The following is a 21654-nucleotide window of genomic DNA, read 5'->3' as shown; positions in this document are numbered from 1 at the left end:
GATTTCACTTCAAATTCTATAATGTATTTTCATATGCAGTAAGGTGTTGGGCGTAACATATGAAAACTGAGCATTTGGAGGGAGGGGAAAAAGAAGGAGCAGCTGAAGAAAAGTCTTTAATAATATTTTAGTCAGAATTTGTTTTTTAAAAAGGCATATTCTACATGAAATAAGCAGGGTCAAAGCCCAGTATCTGGGACACAGTTTAAAGAAAAAAGACCAGGGTCCTTAATACCTCTTGTGCTATTGTGCTGAGTGAGCTCAAACTAACCTCACTGTCCCCTCTTCTGCACAGGCTGTATCTTGCACATGTGTTATTGGAGGGAGTTTCAACAGGGCAGATGCTATCAATGCACAGAGGCAATGTTAGGCACAATTATGAGGCTGTAGTTTCCAATTACCTTCTTATTCTGAATACCTGGGAATCTATGGAAACCAGACTCAGATTTCAGACTCCCAAATCTGTAAATCCTTCCGTTGTCAATGTTTGTTTTTAGATCCAAGACAAGTTTAACAGTTTGGGTAATGAAAGAGATGTATCTCTTTATCTATAAGTCCCTTATGTTGTTTTGAAATCCCACTTGTGTGCTATATGCTTCTCCAAAACACTTTCACAGTATTTGTACATTGTAACAAGTTTTGTAAAAGAATCCTGCATCATTTTCTTTTGTGCTGAATCTGGCGATATCAGCTATTTCACTCTAAAACCCTAGTTAGAAAACTGAGCATCTCTTCTGTGATTTTCTCCACTGTGCTTTTCATCTCATCACTGAAGTGGAAATATTTTACTAGTTAAATGGAGAAAAAAAACAGTTAAGGCAGATGTTGTTTCATCATCTGGCTAACACAGAGCTCCTCAGCATTCAGAATGGTGATTTACTGCAACAAATTAAGTGCACAAATTTTTCATGTGGAAGAAATGATTTCTGAATTCCCTCCGCAACCCCATTTCTTCTGTAGCAAGATGAGTTAATGAAGAAATTTACAATTTAGTGTCTGTTAGTGCTATAGGGAAGCTTATTCTTGCTCTCAAAAGTAGTTTTGTATTATTTTCCATTATTTTAAACTCCTTTGGCCATGATTTGGAAACAGCAGCTGCGATCATTCCTGAAGCTGAACATTTCAGTCCCCTACCTCTCTGTGCTCAAGCCAAATGATGCCCTAAATTGACCACTGGGTCTTTAACTAGACTGTCTTGATTTAAACCCAGTTGGCAGCCAAATACCATGCAGCCACTCGCTCACCCTCCCCCTGACAAGGGGATGGGGAAAAAAATTGCAGGGCTAAAGGGAGACTCGTAGGTTAAGATAAAAACAGTTTAATAATTGTAATAAAATAAAACAATAACGATAATAGAAAGTACAAACACGTAATGCACAATGTGATTGCTCACCACCTGCCAACTGATACCCAGTCCATTCCTGGCTAGCAATCCTGAAAAACCAAGATCCTGCAGTCACAATCCCAGAAGCGAGAGAGAACGCCCTCCTTCCCGGCCAGCTCTCCTTTATATACTGAGCATGATGTTACATGATACGGAGTATTTCAGTGCCTAATGTGGGTCCGGTGCTCTGGCCGTGCTCCCTCCCAGCTTCTTGTACATGGGCAGGACATGGGGAGTTGGAGAGTCCTTACAACAACTGAAAACATCAGTGTACTATCAGCATTCTTCTCATATCAAATCCCATACTGAATCCAAAAGACAGCACTGTTCTAGATGCTAAGAGGAAAAATTAATTCTATCCCAGCCAAAACCAGGACACAGATGCATGTGCTTTTAGTACTGGTCAAAAACACTTGCAAAAGGGAGTAGAAAAAAGGTGAGTAAAAGCAGCACTTCTTCAGCTGTCCATCTGGTGGTTCATCCCAGTTGCTTTGATCCTGTCCCTCCTTGTACTGATGCAGCAGTACGTCCCCAGCCGTGAAGAGACCCTCTCCGTGTGCAGGCTGGTCCCAGCATGGGAGCAAGGTGAGAAACATGACCCCTGCTCAATCCACGCTGCAATGTGCCAGGGTTTGGGAGTCTGTGTGACATGAATTTGGGGTCTTCCAGTGTGGGGCAAGTCATGCACATCCATCTGTTTATGTGCAGCACAGAGCCCAGCCTTTTGCCATAGATCCTTGGCAAGTCACTGCTGCTGGGTTTTGATCTGGGAGAAGGAGCTGGTGCCATTCCCCACACAGATGTGGATGTGTTTTTCCAGGTCTGTAATGCCTGCAGGAAATGATGCCACTGAGTCTGGTTTCTCCTGAAAGGCATTAAGTACATTCTAGTGCTGAGCTTCTGCGCTCTCAGGGATTTATTGAAAGGAAGATGGATGACATGGGGGAAAAAAATTTTGATTCATCTTAAAAATAGAAATTTAATTTTATTACTAGATTAATGCTTTGGAAGTTTTCTTTCTGTCTTCATGATAGCATTCTGTACTGCATTTCTGCCATGCCCTTTCTAATTGAGAAATAATTAGATTGCTAAACTGAATAGTTCAAAGATTATTCTTGACTGCAGTTTGATTTGCTCTGACACAGAGAATACATTTCAGGCCTGTCTCAGGCATTACCAGCGTCAGTAATCTTGTTACATTGGTCCAGTGTTGCACCGACAGGTACCAGGGTTGGCCTCTCCTCCAGTGCTTGCATGGCCCAGAAAAAATGCTCCAGCTCTGGTGCGGATCTGGGTGGAAGAGTGGTTGTTCCTTGAAGCATAGATACAGAGGGTTTCCAAAGGCTAAAGAGAATTGCTAAGTAAATTAGCAAGGATTAAAAAGGAGTAGAAAACAGAAGCAGAAGAATAAAGTTAGAAGCTATTAACCAGTTAGATGTACTAAACAACAGAGTGTTAGAGATTACTGTTTGCAGGGCAAAGGTTGTATGCTCCTTGAAGAGGGATTCAAGAAACTTCAGAAATTAATTGAAATTACTCTTTCAACTTCAGAAGCAGATGCATTTGAGAGTGTATTTTCCAAAATATGAAGCAATGAATTCCACTTTGTGATAAAACTAAGTCTTTAAAGTACACAGCTAAATCTGAAAAGAATAGTGACATTCAAGATAAACTTTAAAAGATTTTAGAAATGCAGAACATGACGAGATTATGAAATTAACTGAATAAAAAACCACCATTCCGTAAAATATTAGACTCGGGGAGGCACCTCTGTGTGCAACTTGCATTCCAGCAGTAAGAAATAATAGATGTAATCTAAAGCACTAAAATGTACAGTCTTGAGGTAGTTCAGCACCCAACGGCCCTGTGGTGCAGCAGGATGCTCTCCTGCCGTGCTGCAGTCCCTGCTTGCTCCCTGCATCTGGCTGGCTGCACGCAAGCAAGGAAACAGCGAGCCGAGACACTAATTTTCTACTGTGTTTTTCTGATAACATCAGATTATTATTTTTTTTTAACTTACTATTTATTTACAAACCTGGTCTTGGGGCCTGAATTAATCTGTCAGTGTTCATCTTCAACAGCAAGAACATTTAGACAATTAGTCCACTGCCGAGGGAAATCGAGGGATCGTTGTCATCGGCTCTAATGACAATCCTATATTAAGGATGCTTTAGGAATAGGAAATCAATGAGACAGTGGTTTGAAATGACCCAAGGACTTTCCAACCCAGTGATTTAATAACACGGTGAATAAAAAAATAAATCTTAGTAAATACTAGTGGCCTAGAACAGAATCTGCCCAAAGGAATTTTCTGATATTACTTTTATTTGCTTGTCATAATACATTTCAGCTACATTTCCCCCTTTCTGTTCCATATATTACATTAAAGATGAAAAAAAGTTTCATATTCAGTTTGAGTTTTTCATGAGCCTTTTTCCCTGCTTGTTAACTAGAAGGGCATTAAAATATTTAATTAACTGACAGAACAATATAAGCCAAGTTTAAAAGTGGTTCTTCTAACTAGATGTGTGCCTGGAGAAGCAACAAGGAGAAGATCTCTTACTTTGAGATGCGTTTAAATTTTTCTTTCTTCTTTTGTTCAGAGATGAACCTTTTTGATCTCACTCTTTTGTAAGGTAATTATTCGTCAGATTAAATATGAAGATCCCTATCAGAAAGCACTTGGCTTTGACAAGCCTGACAGAGTCCTGTGTAGCCTGCAACATGGTAATGGCTGGCACTGAAATGAAAAGGACTTGGATAATGAATAAAGAATATTTTAGTAGCATGACTCATAAGTAATACAAAGGCAGCTTTGGCAATGTCTGTACTAATTACAGACTAGTTGCTATGTTGCAACATTCATGGGTATTAAGTGTGTGGGATGCTGAAATGTGTGGGCATCCTGCTGAGCTTGATCTCAGTTCCTTGCAACTAAAATGCTGTCTGTCCCAGCTGGGAAGTGGGCAATGTATGTAGGTGCCTAAATATGGACTGAGGGTGACTAAATATGAGTAACATTTTTTTTTTTTTTCCTTTCTGTTGGCCCTCCTGGTCACAAACCTTTTGAGCTGTCAGAAATTATGGAGACAATTACGTGCCGCACAATTTTACAGCCAACTGTCCTGTTGCAGCACTGGTGCTCTGGGTCTGTTCCTCACTGCCCAGCACTGCCACAGTGCAGCATTTCCAGGCCATCTCGCTGGGATCGAAGAGCAGGAGCAGCACTGTTTCCAAGCTATGTTAGCTCTGTGCACGCTGATGTTGTTTGTTCTACCTCCAGGATTTCAAGGCATGAAGTAGTGTGTCCTGCTGTGGCTTTGAAAAGCAGAGCTGGGTTCAAAAGGCTGGTAGTAAATCTTGGATGGACAACTTGGAGCTGCTTGATGGGAATGTCTGCGGTGGGACAGCACTGCTAGGCGAGTGTGTCTCTAAGGGACCAGCTTCCTACTCTGGTTAGAGAGGGATGGGATTCGGCAGTAAGAGGTCAATGTGACTCAAACCTGCAATTTAATGAAGTCAGGTCCAGATGTGGAATTTGCTCCATTTCAGCAGTTAATGAATTGGAAAATTATCCAAGCTCAATTTTCTGTTTCATTCAAGGTTCTTTTGCTTCCTAAGTTTGGGTGATTATTTCCCTGAGCGGCATTTGCCTTTGCCCACTCCTTGTCTTTCTGTCCTTCAGACTTAGAGGATTTCTTTCTCCTTTTTCTGAAAGGGGGAGACCCTCTGGCAATTTTCTATTTGCTTTAGGGATGTGAAGCATGGTGCATGACTACACAAAACAGTGCTCAAAAGCTGCTCTGTCTTGACAACACCATGGGACCATCCTACAGGTGAAGATTTCTGTAATTAGGGGGTGTGTAGTGAGGAAGGCGGTCCCTGTGCGGGGAAACCTATGGACAGAAAATACATCCATGGGTATTAACTATTCATGGCTACCATCTGCTGATGTTTTAAAAATCATCTGAAGCATGCCAGCAAGCTGAAGGCTCACAGACTGCAGCAGGAAAGGAGAATGAAAGATGAGAATAAGATTTTGGGAAAGATGGGTTGGTTTGGTTTTGGATTAATGTCTCCAGTAATGGAGAACTGAAGGAGGACAGAAAACTCCTCTTGCACTGTGACCACCTTCTCTAATCATGTTAATGTGGCTGTAATGAAAATAACATTTAGCCTGTCATTATTCCCCATGTGATGCTCCCCTAGATTCCTTGCTTTGTTGCCAGCACTCCGGTGAACAAAACCAGGGATATTTTTCAAACATCTTAGTCGGAATAGAGAGAACAAGCTGCCAGCAGACTGCGCTAATGCATTTGCCTTGGCACCAGCTCTCATTTGCTGTGTGGTGCAGGGTGCCAACAAAGGCTGAGCTGGAGCAGATCCAGGGGTCTGCAGCGTCCAGCTTTGCTGCTGCTCGGGGACTGGTCAGCAACGGGGAGAGGCCCCAAAAGGCTCAGCACACCTCGCTTAGTCTATCCCAAAGCTCTTCATCACTTGGTGGCTCTTTATGCCAGCAGAGCAGCACAAAGGATTTGCAGATTGTGCTGCGAATAGATCATGCTGAAGCAGAGGAGGTTGCCTATTCTAATGTCTGATCACCATTTGGGTAAAGGAGTCTCCTTGTTTGGCAGGTTCACCATATCACTGCTTGCACTGAGCATACTGTTTTGTAAACTCCACTGCTGAGCACCAACATCTTGTTAGATCCTCTGCAGGTTCAAACTGGTCCACACTTCCTTTACTATTTCCTCTTAAAAGGGAGATAAACTGAGACCAATCACCAGAACATTTTCCAGCTATTTCTGCAAGCATATTTCAACTATATAACCACAAAAGCCCCCTAACTTTTGTTTTTATATTTTGAAGAACGTAATTTCTCATATACATTGAAATGAATATTTGCAGCTACAGCAATGATGCCAGTATTATTTAGCCCCAGAACACACATACAAAGTATACTGGAAAATATCTGCTTTGTCCAACATCTTAATCAGGAGCTGAATGTAACTAAAGCCCAACTTCATGTGAGTGAATATTCATGAGTTTGCACAACTGAAATGTTTATATCGTTAATAATCTTAGGAATACTTACAGTGTTTCTTTTCTTCCAAAGGCGTAATGAGAGGTTTCTCAGGAGAGTCTCCAGATGTAAAAACTGTGAACAAGAGACAGGATTTTATTTAGATGTTCTGAACAGACAGTAATCTTACAGCCAGAGCCCATGGTAACAGCACACAAGGATGTCCCCAGTCTCAACATGGCTGTTACCTGTATGGCTCCCGTCTGCATCCCAGCATAGCCCAAGGGCAGTAGCTGGGTGACTTTGCCTACTGCTGAGGCTGCTGTTGTGTTGCTCTGACACTGCCAGAGGTGATGAAAACTCTCTAAATTTTGCAAAGGGCTGGTGTAATTTGTGTAATGGGCAAAGCTACTCACAGTGGTGTTTCCAAGGGGTTATAAGCAGGGAGAGATTTTCAAATGGAAGGAGCACTCTCCAAGCAAGAATCATTGCAACAAATGAACCAAGGAAGCATGGGGAGATGGAGAGGAGCTCTTCCCTCCATCACAAATGGGCCTGTTTCCATTCACCCCAGTTTCCATTCACAGGGAGTGAAAAGCAAGCCAGGAGGAAGGAGTAAGGCTCCCACCTGACTTTGCTCTATGGTAAGAAAATGGAGGGACACACACACACATGCTTACAGTATTTTGCCTAAATGTTGGTATTTTCTTGTAGTGTCCAAATCATGCAAGGACTTTGGAAAGCTGTCAGAACCCTCTCCCTTTCATGGACATGCATCCTGGTGAAGGTGAGCCGTACACTCAGCCCAGTGCCAGGGTGACGCTGGAGGACAGAGGACAAGGACAAAGCAGATGTGACATGCGGAGGGGAGTTGGAAGGCATTCAGCATCCTTCTTGCTGCTCTTAGCAACACCCTGGGGCAATCCCATTTCCACGCAGCTCTGGCAGAGTCCCCATGGCAAAGGGGGGAGCAGAGTCACGGCTCAGCCCAGGGGACATTGCAGTGCACGGGAGGGTTCAGGTAAGGCAGGCGGAGGGAGGGAGGATGTGGCAGGACACAGTCTCCTCTGAGTCTGAGAGCTCCATTGCCTCAAGCCTGTTTTTATTTTGCAGGCTGAATTATTTCCAATACCTCAGAGTGTGCAGAAGCAGAGTAGAGATTACTTTTGCATGGGCAATGCTCTGTTAAAAAGCCGCATGGCAAAGGCAGGTGCTATTAATAACCCAGTGCCCCTGTCCCTTCTATATCATGTGTATCTTCCAGTAGCTTGGCAGCACAAACCCCACAGGCACTGGTGAAGATTAGTGTGTTTTTGACAGCCTGATCATAGGCCAGGAATATGTCTAAGAGGTCACAATGAGAAGAACACACAAACATAGCTGTGCAGAATTTGCTTTATATATATATATATATATAGTTTGAGAAGGTTTAACACTGGTATAATGCATGACCCTGCAGGCAGTGAGGTGTCATTTCCATAAACGAGCAAATAACCTGGTGTCCCCATTCAAGAGTGTCTTGAAATGTCTTTCACTACTAACTCTGTCACACAAGGTCAGTGCATTCGTGGAGGAATGAGCTCTGCTGTCATTTATTTGGCTAATGTAGATAGCTGTGCCAGCATACCAGCAGCAAATCTGCCCTCCCGGGAAAGACAAACTCCTGAGCAGATGCTGCAACCAAGGGAAGCTCTCTGAGAGGCTCGGCCACTGCTCACACTCATGCTCTGGGATGGTGAATCTCTCACCAGAGGCTGAGCCAAACAGGTGCCCTTCACATTTGATGACACCACCACCACTTAACTCCTGCCCCATCAAACATTCCTGTCCTTAAAAAGGAAAGGCTGTAACAGGGCTCCAATATCTGTATTCACTTTTCAGGTAAAGTTTTAAATGCTTATTGGTGAGAATTATACAACTCACACCACAAAGCAGCCTTGCAAGTATGAAGTTTTTACAAATAAACCAGTGCTGTATCCCTTCATTGCCAGCACTCATTGCATGTCAGTGTGCTGTGCGTTGAATGACAGCTGCCCATCATGCACTATAGTGTGCTTGTGCTTGATTTTGAACAAGAGATGAGAGCAGACATTACTTTAAATATTCACAAGGAAATGTCAGCACAGATGAGACAGTACAGGGGGAAGGATGGAGGTGGGCTCGGCATAAACCATTTATGGCCATGAGGCATGAATAGCTATTCCGGTCACATCATTCTCAGCAATATTAGTTTAATAATGTGATGCAAATCTTCTTTGTAATGGTAACCTGTAAATAAAACAAGCACTTCTTATTGAAAATATATTGGCTTAGGAAACCTGGCTGGCAGTTTGCAATTTCAAGAATTGTTGTGGGACTTGCATTAAATAACCCTGTGGGGAGAGTCCTCCCCATTGCAAGCCCTGATAAAGCTTGTTTTCAGAAAGTGACTACCTTCACTGATGGTGAGGGGAAGAGCCCAGATATCTCATAATTTCAGAACTACCTGAAATACTGTAGCACCCAGAAGCACCAAGCAGCCTGGAATAGGTGATACTTATCCCGCCAAAGGTGAATTTTGTATTCCTTTCATGTACAGCGCAGCTCTACTGGAGATGGTATTCAAGGACTTTAAAGTGACAGGTGTATTAGGTTAAAACAACAAATCTCTCAAAAGATGGTTTCTGAGGCCTTTGGTTTCTCTGTAAATTCATGTCTGCCTTTGCTTTCTGCAGCCACCTTTAATTCTGAACTGCTGGCTCAGCTTTGCTTTACAATCAGCTTTGGCATGGATGTGATACAGCTGCATTACAGACTATCGAATTTACTTATTTAGGGTTAGTTACTCAAACTCCCTGCAGGTAACCTCCCACGGCTCCACCTCAGTGTGCTGCTTCCCGGGGGCTGCGTGGGGCTAGTTCTTACACATGAAGATAGTTTAATGTACATAATTTATTTTTGCTGTTTTGCTGGGGTAATGTCTAATACTTGCACAGTCTCCTTGTCTGAATCACTGCTCGCTTATGTGGTATATATTTTGTCTTGTCTGCAGGCTTTGATATAATAGTTTCTCTTACCACAATCATTGCATATGACTTCACATATGAGACTTTTTCCATTACCATATTTTTTTCCAATGTACTAACAAAGCTTCCTTTCCAGTTTATCTCCTCTTCTATACTCTTTCAGGTCCTGTATTGAATTTGTGAGGTGCTAACAGGTTTGTATTTTCAAGCTTTCCTTACACTTCTTGGAAAAAAAACAAATTTTTGCCTTCTTCTCTTTTAGATGCTGCATTTGGACACAAACTTTCCATGTAGCATATACTGCTGTAGACCTGGCCGGGCTTCTCATGCTGCCCTTCTCCCACCATTTATAGAAAACTTCTTAGTAACTCAAGGATAGAGAAGTAAAAAGCTGTCTGGTCTTAGATGAGAGTCCAGCTGAGTTGTGTGTGCTACAATTAGTTGAATAATGCTGTTTGCTGTTTCCTCTGCGGGAGGTCATGGCTGGATAACCAACCAGGCAACCATCAGAAGCAGAGTACTGCTGATGTAGGCTGGTGGTTGTACATCCTGGGTAACAGAGAATACCAAAATTATCTGGGGAAATCAATGATGAAGGAGCAAAGGAGTCACATCAGTGTTTTACATGGTGTTAGAGAAAGCAGGTTGGCTTGTGGGATGAGTGAGAAACACTGGAACTGAGGCCAAAATCTGAGTCTGGGGATGCAGGAGTAGGAGCTTGATTGTTCTCTATTAAGAGCTGCCATTAAAAAAGCCAGTTCTGCCTGTGACATTTGCTGTCATGGAAAATCTAAACTGCCAGGTGTCATCTTAAACTTCCTATTTCAACTATCATTAAGGAAAGAAAATCTTGAACACACTAAGCTTATGTCTCAACTAGTGAGACATCTGAAAAAGGCACGCGTAGTTAAGAACAATGTTTTGAATTTCTGTAATACCCAGGATAATTTTATCAGAGAGGGATTTATGTGGTGATGCATTACATTAGCCAAGTGCCGTGCAAGACATATGGAAATTAGTGATGGATTAGATTTCAGAAAGCTTATAAAAAGAGTCTTGCAAGACCTTTAACCTTAAAATCGTTCATAGCTGAGCAATCCATTAAAATAAGTACTGAAGTAAACCTTGGCCGGTACAGTAGTAAGAAATATGTTAGTGATTAATGGGTTTGGTTACTTTCTTAAAAGTTTAATATGTAGCTGTACAGAAAATATCTCTGATAATGGCAGCCACAAGGCCTCACTGTGTTTTAAGAAAAGTTGGATGTAGAGCTGTGAAAGTTGCATTTTTTTTTTTTTTGCTAAGAGCACATAAATTTTGCTAAGAGCTGGATGCACTGCCAAGGCCCTTCGCAGCCTCCCCGGTGTCTGTGCTACAGCCCAACACAGACATGGTTGCTACCAGCAGCCTAAAATACCTTCTGCGAGGGAGACCACACCACCAGCGTTTTGGGGGGTTTGCTTCATATAGTTGCAGCTCATGCATAAAACTTGTGTGAAGGCACTTTGGCTTTGCTTGGAGATGCATGGTGCTGGCCAAGTCCCCAGGCAGTGGTGTCTCGTGTGGCACACCCAGGGGTCCCCAGGTCTTGCAGTGGCAGTGGTGGTGTTTCGCACTCATGCGTGTCCCTGGCTGGGTCAGGGCTTGGTTTTACCCATACAGTGGTTTCCTCAGTGTCAGAGCAGATTATTCTGCCAAGGCAGTGATCTGACAGTCTCGTCTACACTGTTTTACAGAGCCTGGCTGCCTAATGTCACCCAGCATAATTTTCAGGGCTGGAAATAGAAGCTTAATGGTGGAAGTGCAAATCAGATTTTCCTATCGGACACTCATAGCACCGGCAGCGTGTGGGGCTTGCTGACTCCGCAGGGAACAGGATCACTGTGAAAAGATTCATCACCAGTGACGAGTGCTGGAATATATATGTCTGCACAGAAAAACATTGCCAACGGTCTGCTGGTGAGAAGCTTAATGCTGCAGAAAAGGAATTTCTCTTGTAATGCAAAGAAAATTCACTTCCACTGTGAACTTGCCTTATTCTTGGTGACTCCTTTTGCTACCGTTGGTAAATGGTAGGTATGAAGCAAGGCAGGCTGGCAGCATGCACACTGGGGAACTGCAGGTCGTGGGCAGGACTGTGGCCAGGCCAGCGTGGGCATCCCCAGCGTGGGCATCCCCAGCCTCACTGGGCAGCCCTTGCCTCCATCACACTCTGAGGGGCTCCTGCAGGCAGCTACAGTGTGACAACAGATCTGAGTGTCAGTGGCCTCCCCAAAAGGGAGAACAAGGATGAGGTGGTGGCAGTTCCCATTCAGGTCACAGCATCCAGCTGAGCTGTACCTGTACCAGGTACATCTGTGTCCCCCTTTGCAGCTGGGCACAAAGCAGGGGTGTGCTGCACCAGGCCCCGTGTCTGCACAGCTCCTGCAGATCCCAAGTCACCTGTGCACTACCAGCCTGCCAGGCATCGCAAATATGCGAGAGCTAGAGTTCATCCTTGGTTAGATGAGCTAGAAAACCATCCCTTTACAGTTTTGCTGGTAGAACAATCCTCCATTTAACAAGCTATAACAATGATTTCTGTTCTGATATGGGCCTTCAATTTGACGTACACTTGTACACTTAATGTGTGCTTTCTGCTCTTTTTAAAATAATTCTCCAACTCATTCACCCACTTCTGACACATTACCTTAATTTAAATAGGGATGCACTGCTTATTCCAGTCACTGCTTGTTCAGCACAATACATTGTTTGATGGTATTATCTTCCATCACTAATCACAAGAGCTATTTGTTTTGTCATTGCAAGAATTGCATTAGCTCTGCTGACCAACAAAGGCCATTACCCTTGACTGCAGCAGCTGCTGGAACAAACGAGGAGACCATCAGTGTGCATCACACAGCAACTTTGAGAGCTTGCTTTGCCTCCCACCTTTCTCTTCCAGATGTCAGGTGTTAGTGAAATGTGCCAGGGTTTCAGAGTAGTAATCACATCAATTTGAGCAGAGAACAAGCTGTCATAATTCACTGTACTAATGAAAATTATGATGACACCACAACAGAAATCCTTGCCAACCCAATCATCTCACACCACCATAGCACAAAGTTATTGAAAGACTAATGCTCTCAGTAGCATATACAAGCTTGGGAACAATTTCTGAAGGTGATTAAACACCAGAGCAAAGTGGAGTTGTATGGAGAATTTAGTTGTTGGTTGGTGAGCATGCATTTCTCTAAGCACCAGCATTATTCCTACTGTATTAGCAGAAACAAGTTCAATAAAGTATAATGGACAAAAAGGTGGGGAAAAAAAATTTTGGGCTATAGAAGTGCTGGGGATTCAGCGTTGCTGCCATGCCACATTTCACTAGGAAAGTTGTAAATGGGGATGCATGATCAGTTTGCTACCACTGAAGTTCCTCACTATGGGTCATCAAGTTAAATTATTAAGGGAAAGAATAGGTTAGAGAAACCTTATGAGGAAGGAAACATGATTCAGATTTTCTGTGGTGTGTTAGCTCAATACCTGTGCAGAGGGAGGAGGAAAGAAGTTGTGGGTCCCCTCCATCCCCAACATACAGTCATCATCATGTGCAGTAAATGCATGTATTTACTTCATCATCTTTTGGGGGCATTGTGTGGAGGAAAGAGTCCACAAAGGTTTATCGGGGGGAAAAAGAGCATGAATTCAAATTAGTTTTAAGGAGCTCTAAGAACTAGTTTGTGTGATTTGATCTACTTCGAACTCTGTCCCCATTGGTGACTCATGAAACAGAATGTCAAACTATAGTAAATTCAAGGAACAGATACAGCATTAAAAGACTGAAGGAAAGCCAAAATGGATGTGAAAGTGGGCAGTCAAAAGGAAAAAGAACAAACAGAGAGGCTGGTGGGAGGATGGAGGGGGAACAAAGGGAATCTGAGGCAAGGAGGTGAACTGGGAACGTGACAATATGATGAATTCCACAGAAATCTTCTCATATTTCATTATTTATTCTCTACTACCTTGTTTGGAAGTATTGTTTCTCAAAAGAAATGTGAAAAAGTGTTTTGAAGGATGAATGGGAGACTCAGGTGAGTAAAGGGAGTAATCACATCGGTTCCTCCTTGGCTTGTAGACAAGGTCAGGGGAATAGTACTTGGAATGTGTGGTAATTCGCAACTTGAGCTTGCCCATCAATTAAATGTCTGATTCCTGTGTTTCTATGACATACAAAAATACAATATTTCACATCAAATTCAAGGCACTGGTGATACTTGTTCCAGATGAGAGGTGGTCTGTGGACTTGCAGAGGACCTGCAACAGCCCAGTACCAGCAGCCCTGCAAGTGCCTGGTTGGGTTTGTGCAAGTTCTTGGCTTGGTGCTTCCTTGGGATGAACTTGCATGGACTGGGGAAGGGGAGCCCAGCAGCCACAGCCATAATAACCTCAAAGGAGCACATGATGACTGAAGACTGAAAAGAAAAACCATGGAAATCCACAAAATTCAGGTTGGGCTGCTGATAAGGAAAGTCTCTATATCTTAGCAGCTTTCAACATCCCGCACTTGTTTGACTTGGCAGACCAACATTCTCATCTCATGTATACTCAGAGCTGCTCACAGCCAGCCTATGTGTGCTGGGAAGATTTCTAGTCTGTTTTCTGAAAGAAATAAGGTGTTTGCAAATCAGCCTAGATTTTTCTCCCCATGCCTGTCCCTGGCCATCCTCTAATGAAGTGTGACAGCATGGATTTCCATCAGCCAAATTTCACTGGACTACAGGACTACTTGGCTATTCTGCAAGGAAAACCTGCAAGCCCTGAAGGCACAGCTAGCTTGGTTAGGAGAATAACTCTGCAGATAGCTCAACTCTCTCAGCTCTGCAGATATTTCTGCAGATCCCACACACAAAGATGCTCCAACTGTCACTCTCCAGCCACCTATCTTTGTTGTTGATCCCTATATCTGGGCAACTGGTGTGTCATCAGCAGTGAAAGAGGGATTTCTGTGTTACCTAAAGTAATGAGAATGGTTGCTACTGGTTTTAAACATAAGCCAGATCCATGCAGAGCCAGCACAGGTGTCTCCACCCTGCATCACCCAGTACACCCATGTCCAGGGTGATGACAATGGCTCTTCTCAGAGTCATTCTCAGTCCAAGATATCTCACCAAGTGGGAGAAATAGCATACAAAGGCAGCTTCAGTGGCTTCAGACTTGCTTAGCTGTGTGCCCTTCGAGCAGTTGGTAGATACTGCAGGACTGACTGCATGCACATGATAAGCTAAGCGCTTGTATTTATAAGGCATGAGGGCTCTTTTTATTGCACAATATACTGAAGTGTTTACTGTACATTTCTCCCTATTGATCTAGAATCACTGTGGTTTTTTTCTTGGGATTTTAAGTCTCTTATTCAGTCAAGGCAAAAAGAATATATCTTTTATGTGCAAAAAGACATTAAATTGTCAGTAAGGTTGCTCATGCTAGAGTCTCCAAGAAATGCCGGTGTGTGCTTGGAGTCAGCACTCACAAGGCTGGTAAAGAAGCAACGACAGCATGTAGTTGTGCTGCACTTTCTGTGGGTGATGGTGAATTCCAGCTTCTCACCTGAACTGTCACCTGTCTGATCTGAGACCCAAGAGCTACAGGGAAAACTTAGCAACATGTACAGAAATTTTTGGAAGAAGCGTTAGTTAAGTATCAGTCCATGCATGGTCTGAATTGCTGAACTCTTATGGGCTGGGAATCTCCCCTCCGGGAAAATTGAAGGATTTAACCAAGAAAGGTGAAAGATGTGTTTTGATTTTAAAGAGGACAAGAGGGAAATGCAAATAGGAGAACTCTTTCAGAAAAGCATTGGATATATGATGGTGCTCTTCAAGCCCTGTCTTGCATCTTAAATGTAGCTTGCAAAGTTGACAAAATCCACAGACAGCCACACTGGGATTGCTGAATCATTACGTTTTACACAGTCCTTCACACTATGAAATCTGGATGGTTCCCAAGAGTGAGCAATCTGAAAATAAAAATGTGTCTGATCAATAAAATGAAATGGCTTGAAGAAATCTGAGTTTAGTGCTCTTCAAGTCCTAACTGCCTTTGCAAATATCAGAGGTGACCTTGCCCTTCACAGCTTAGTTATTATAGCAGTGTACAGGGTTATTGCAAGATAACAACAGTGCAGTGATGATCCTGGTGCTCCTGACAGTCCAAAAGACACCTACCACAGGACAAGTCAGCAGTGAGAAGGGCTGGCAAGGGTGGCAAAATGTCCCAGTAGCACCTGATATGCTGAGGTTTTCATGCCCTGCTTGGGTTAGGAGGCCATAACATTGAGTGTTTCCTCATCAGACACTGGCTAATAACTATTTGTAACCCTACATGCCAGCTGCTTATTTTTTTCAGCAACATGAGATATAGACATACAAATTGCTAACATGGGTGAGCTAATAAAAAGGCAAGTATAAGTATTCAAACAGCATGGGCTATTTAAATAGAGAAGTTAAACAAAATCCATCCCAACTGGCTTTTAACTCTCAGCCCATGATCTAAAAATCAATTGATTTTATGTACAGAATGCTAAAAGCACCAGAGGAAATGCTCCTGTCTTCTCGGCAGCATCTGTGGACAGAATAAACTTCAAGGGTTTACAGTGGTTAGGCAACAGAGAGATCCCAGCAGAGGACAGGCATCTCCTTCTACAAGTGCTCATCCCCTCTAGTATAGAGACTTTCAGTGGAAATTTGGAGTGAAAGGTATTGCGAGCCCTCACAGAGGGAACTGGAAACACATCAGGCTTTAACACACTACTTGTGCTCAAAAAGAATCAGGTCTGAGTGGAATTTCCAGCAATGCCCAAAAGTATCTCCAAAGATGTTTTGAACCAATCTGCCATAAGATGAGCAGAAGCTCCCAGAAGCGTTTCCCTTCCCTTGCCACGTGGATTTGAGCTGACAAGAGAGGTTTGCCTCCCTGAGAACATGCAGCCCTGCCAGGCTTTCACTGTCACTGTTAAAAGTCAGCATATTTCATTACCTGCATTTTGTAACCTAGCACTGAAAACTCACTCTGAGCTAAAACGTAACATTTCTCCCTTGTAATGAGAAAATCATGCCCTTGTCCACTTAAAAATTCTAATAATACAAATCTAAAATGAGCTTTGCATATCTAAACACTTTTAAGTAAAACACTTCATGTTGGTGGAGCAAACGATGACAATTCAGGAGAGAGCAGTTTTGCTGTTTGCACTCTCCACTGCTGCAGGAAAAGCAGTTGGGATGTTGAGTGCCGATGATCCATCCCAGGGCTGCAGGCAGCCTCATAACCTGTGGGACCTGAATAATCATTGGTTTTCTATCCGTATGAACTCTGTGTTTGAGGTAACTGCTCTGACTAGCCACAGCGGGTGTTGCTTTGCAGCGAGGGTGGGTGTGATGGGTTATCTGCCAACATCCATCCCAACACAGCCACTGGACCCTAATATGGACCAATCCTGGGGTTTCTAGAGCTGGAAGCAGAAACCAAGAGCTAGATGGACCCCTAAAATTGTTGCATGTAAGGGCACCTAGTACAATTTCCTAAAAGACATGCAAAGATTGGAGATTTCATTGCCACAGGCAGGTCTCCCCAGAGTCACTGCAAAGCTTCACTGACCTTGGGTCACATCTTACTCCCACGGCTGTGAAACCAGAGCCTTCAATCAAGCAGGGCTCCACAACTTCTGCAGGGAGGTGATTGGTGACAGCCTCATGGCTTTTATTCAATTTGACAACACAGTGGCCACAGCTATGAGATTTGCTAAGCCATGGGAGCACGGAGTTGTCAGCAAAGTGTTGGAGATCTCTATTTGAAGTCTTCCCTCCCCCCCAAATATAATTCACATTTCTATATCTCTAACAATAAATCCATACACCTCCAAGGGTGAAAATGGTAACTAGTGACAAACAGTGGTGGCTGGGGTGATATGCTCCTGCATAATCTTATGATGGCATGAGTGTCATTTTCTTGTAACGTACTTATTACTTTATCAGGATAAACATTAGAGAATACATCACATTTCTTTATGTTTTTCACTTCCTATTAAACTCCTGGCTGCTTCAGTGAGCCCTCTGTACACAGCTTGACTGCGGACTGGTGATCTGTAACTTTCTGCAGTATGATATTATCATTTCTCAAGTCCTGTTCAACTCCAGCTGTAACTTTTCATGGGCAAAGACGGATGACATGAGCAAAACCCAGGCATAGGCAAAATTTATCTCAATTTATCCTGGACAGAAAAAGTAACTGAGGGTACCTAGCTGAAAGCAAAATATACTGCTTGAATTAATTTACAATAAGTAATAAAATACATCAGGGAGAGACCATTTACTGTAGGGGAAGAAGGTAATATATGATGTTGGCAATTCACTTTAAAACAATGCTATTAAGCAAGTATAAAGGTGATTATCACCTTTTTTAGGCATTAAAGTTCTATTTATAAGCCAGCTGGTATGTGACATCTACCAATATAAAAGACCGACTTTTAATTTCTTCCAGAAAAAGCTATACATGTTTTATGCCACTTCCAGGACTGGCAGCTCTTGCAGCAATAGAGGACAAAGGCAGGCCTGTGGCTGTCGTGAAGGCAAAGTCCACTATCCTCAGGACCAGGTTATAAACACTGAAAAGCCAAATGTCTTAACCTAATCTATGGAGGAACTGCTGAGGCCAGACCAGGAATTAAACAGTTCTTCTGGCATTGGTCCCCAGCCCGACGCACAGACCCATCTTCATCCCAGCACTGCAGAAACTGAACAAGAAACACCAGCACAGACATTGCAAGCCAGTGCTGGCTAGCCAGCAGCATCATATTACAGCACCAGATTATTCTAGCGTAGATTCAGAAGGGAATAATTTACATAATGAGGCATCTGTAGATGTTTCATAGACATGGGCTCTTTGCAACTTTGGGCTGGTTTTGGAGGAGCCACTTGGGTTGACTTTTGGCTCCTCAACCCAAAATCACAGTCCAGATCCCTCTCCGCTCTGTTTGCCCTGACTACCCCTAGTCCTGGAGGCCCCCTGTGCTCCACATTTCTGCCACAGATTTCTGGCTTCTCTTTTTGAACATGTGCACTGGGAATTATACAGAATATTCTTGCACAACACCAGTAACACTTCATTGTCACTACAGCTAACATGTTACCCGCCGCAGCCAGATAAGACAGCTCTGAACCCCTGTGGTTTCGCCAGCTCTTCTGATACCTGGTACTGTCTGTGGAGTTGCAGCTCCCGGAGGCAGGTGATTACAGGAGGATCTCAGTGTCTTCTTTGCTTCCCTGAAAGGCTCAGAATAAAGCCTGAATATGTGCACTCTGAAGACTTAAATCCTAGAATGAAAAAAAAAAAAAAAAAGGAACACCAGCTATATTACTTTCTAAACCTCATGATTTGTAAGTCAATGTCATGATTTCAGGGCATTTGGGCTTGGCAAGCAGTCTCAGAGCAGAATCCCCCCCTTCCCCCCCAAACCCCAGACAGGGAGATTTTCCAACAGAGGCTTGACCCTTCTGTCCCTGCACAAGCAAATGCTGATGCGTTTCAGTGACCTGGTGACAGTGGGATTACATTTTGCACTAACTGCCCTCTAAAGCAACGATCCCTTAGTGCAGGAAAGTTCAAGGCTGGCTGTGCTGGCACTGCAGGAAGAGCCTGTGGTCTCTGTCAGAAGGGATGCACAGTGCAGTGCCAGAAAAGTAATTGGAAAGAAACCAGCAACTTCAATCCCTGTGGATCCTTCAGGTTGTTCTGGCTCCATGGTTTAACCTCCGGAAATATGCCTTGAGGAATGAAATCCCCTAAAGCATAGATGAGCTGGAGAGAGCACTCATCCCACTTACTGTTTATCATCCTATTGCTCCAGTCCATATGCTCGCTCAAACAATAGCCAGGCTAACTAGAGTTCATTTTGAATGGGGTTTTCCAAGCCACAGCTGAATCACAGCAGTGCAGCCAGCACATGAAAGGGACACACAGCACAAGTCTCCTGCTCCACGTTACCTTTAGCTCTTGTGATACTTTACATTAGAGAGGGCTGAGCAGCATGGCCTCTCTGACACAGTTCTATGCTCTGCTACAGTGTAGATCCACCCTAGCAACGTCAAAATCAGCAATGTCACAAGCAAACGAACAAACAAACCCAGACTGTATCTCCATGACATCGGTGGCCAGTGGGGATGCACCGTCCCTGCTCCGCAGGGCATCCTGGCCTGTGGGCTGCACCTTGCCCAGTGCAGCTGCAGTGGGATAAGATCGGCTGAGGAAGGCCTCAGGAGTGGAAAGGAAGAGCTTTATTCAAAGATCCCCTGAATCCCTTGATGAAATGACAACTGGCTCAACGATTCTTGCATTTAAACTAGTAGCTCTTTTTCTCAACAAGTTGGACTCTGGCTGTACATGGCAGAGAGGACCCTTAGTCCCCTGGCAAGGCGGTCCTGTTGATCACAGTTTCTTTAAATACATCATAAATCCTGCTTTTACAGTTAAACTCCCCCCATCAAAGCAGAAGCATCCTTATTAGATTATTTAGAAAAACCCATAATTACCAGGGTTTAATTTATTAATAAGATATGCAATTTAAACACTATCTTGGGTGATAATGAAATTGTGCTCACTCTGAGACTGAGAAAGAGAACATGAACACTGTGGAAACTGTCACTGACAAAAGCCATAATACTGCAGAGAGATAGTTTGCTCACCTGTTGAAACCACCCAGCACATTCTCTCTCTCTTAATGTGGAAACAGGACAAATATTACTCAGGCTGCATGTGGTGCTGGCAGAGAACAGAAGTCCAGTTTGTGTGTGTTGCAACGGCAGTTTCCTTCGGTTGCCGCACCAGCTGCACACACATCTGCAGCACTGACATCCCAAAGTGCCCCAAGAGACGCAGGATGCATTTGCTGAAAACTCCGTACCATGTTGAAGATAACTGCTCTCTCCAGGCACTTACCAGAAGTACGTTCACTTCTCCAGAGGCTTATTAGAAAAATGGTGAAAAAAGAAAGAAAGAAAACAGTTGCTTCTGCCTTTCCTTCCTGTATAAGGCTGTTCACTAGCAAAGATGCACACTGAGGTGCTGGGCCTTTTCTGTATAGCCCCAGGATCAGCAAGCACCCCATCTCTGCTCCCCATAAAGAGTGTTTATTTTCCAACAAGTGAGAAACCTCAGGGGCTGCCTGAGGGATGGGGCCAGACTGCAGGAAATCCCTCTGTTCAGTGCCTGGGAACCCAGCTGAGCTTAGGACAGAGTCTAATGCCAGCTGCCATCAGCAGTGACCCTTTCCTGTCAGAAAAGTTGCTGCTAGTGGAGTAAACAGAGGGATGAAGAAGGTATATTTACCTTTAAGGGCCCAACAGCAAGATGTCAAAGGATGCTGTGAGACAGACAGAGGTTTCGGAGGATGCTGGAGCGCCTCAACACTGATGCCAGGGCAGCCTCTCCTTGAAGGGCACAGTGAGATGTGCTGCCCCATAACACACCCCAACATTTGGAAAAGGCAGCATGAGACATGAGGAAAGTCTTATTTTCTGGTGACATAAATACTTCTGCCTCCTAGCTCAGGAACAGAAATGCTGCCCTGTAATTATTCCTGATCCAGAGCACTAGACAGTGGATACGTGCAAACCAGGCTTCATGCCATTAGATACTTTAATGAGGAGGTCAGTGTATTTTGCATTGAGGGATTTGGGATTTGTACATTAACCGGAGTGGCATGTGTTAGAAGGACATGTGAATTAATGAAACTATTTATAACTCATCTCATTATCAGACACAGCTTGATGCCTCAGACATCCACTAATTCTCTTAACCAGTTTCTAATCCTGGAAATACAACTGCTTTGCTTCAGCTGTGATCTGTTAGAAGAATGCTGCTGTTGTTATTGTTTGTTTTTTAATGGAAAAAGCTTTTTTCAAAGAAAGGCTCCATGATTGCATGATGTAACTCCCCTGAGTCCAAGTCTCAGATACAAAAATATTCATGTTGAGTGTGATAAATGAACAATGAACAAATTACATGCTTGATTTCCCTGTTTTGCCTTACTTTTGATCTCTAATATTAGATTGCTATAATTGTTTTTCAGCTCCTTGTGTGCATATTACCAATGTGCGTGTTGCTATAGAAATGTAAAATCCAACATATTGTCCCTTAGGTTTTAAAAGAAATGTGCCCCTCCTTTTATTTCTGCTTTATTCTTTGACACATAAAAAATCCCCCTGACAAAT

At 43.4% G+C, this 21654-nt stretch overlaps 1 long non-coding RNA gene across 2 annotated transcripts; it reads right to left on the bottom strand.

The window, feature by feature from the left end:
• Positions 1 to 1328: 1328 nt before the first annotated feature.
• On the bottom strand, positions 1329 to 21139 carry LOC141964688 (uncharacterized). 2 transcript variants are annotated; one of them, XR_012634370.1, is made up of 4 exons: positions 20771 to 21139; positions 18576 to 18759; positions 3420 to 6542; positions 1329 to 2741 (listed from the first exon to the last, which is right to left on the bottom strand). It is a non-coding gene; the product is annotated as an uncharacterized LOC141964688 (long non-coding RNA). The 2 variants fall into 2 exon arrangements; XR_012634369.1 differs by lacking the exon at positions 20771 to 21139 and adding an exon at positions 20128 to 20616.
• Between the last annotated feature and the right edge of the window lie 515 nt (positions 21140 to 21654).

This window comes from Athene noctua, chromosome 11 (genome assembly GCF_965140245.1).
Source record: "Athene noctua chromosome 11, bAthNoc1.hap1.1, whole genome shotgun sequence".
NCBI lineage: Eukaryota > Metazoa > Chordata > Aves > Strigiformes > Strigidae > Athene > Athene noctua.
This window is presented reverse-complemented; position numbering and strand designations above follow the sequence as displayed.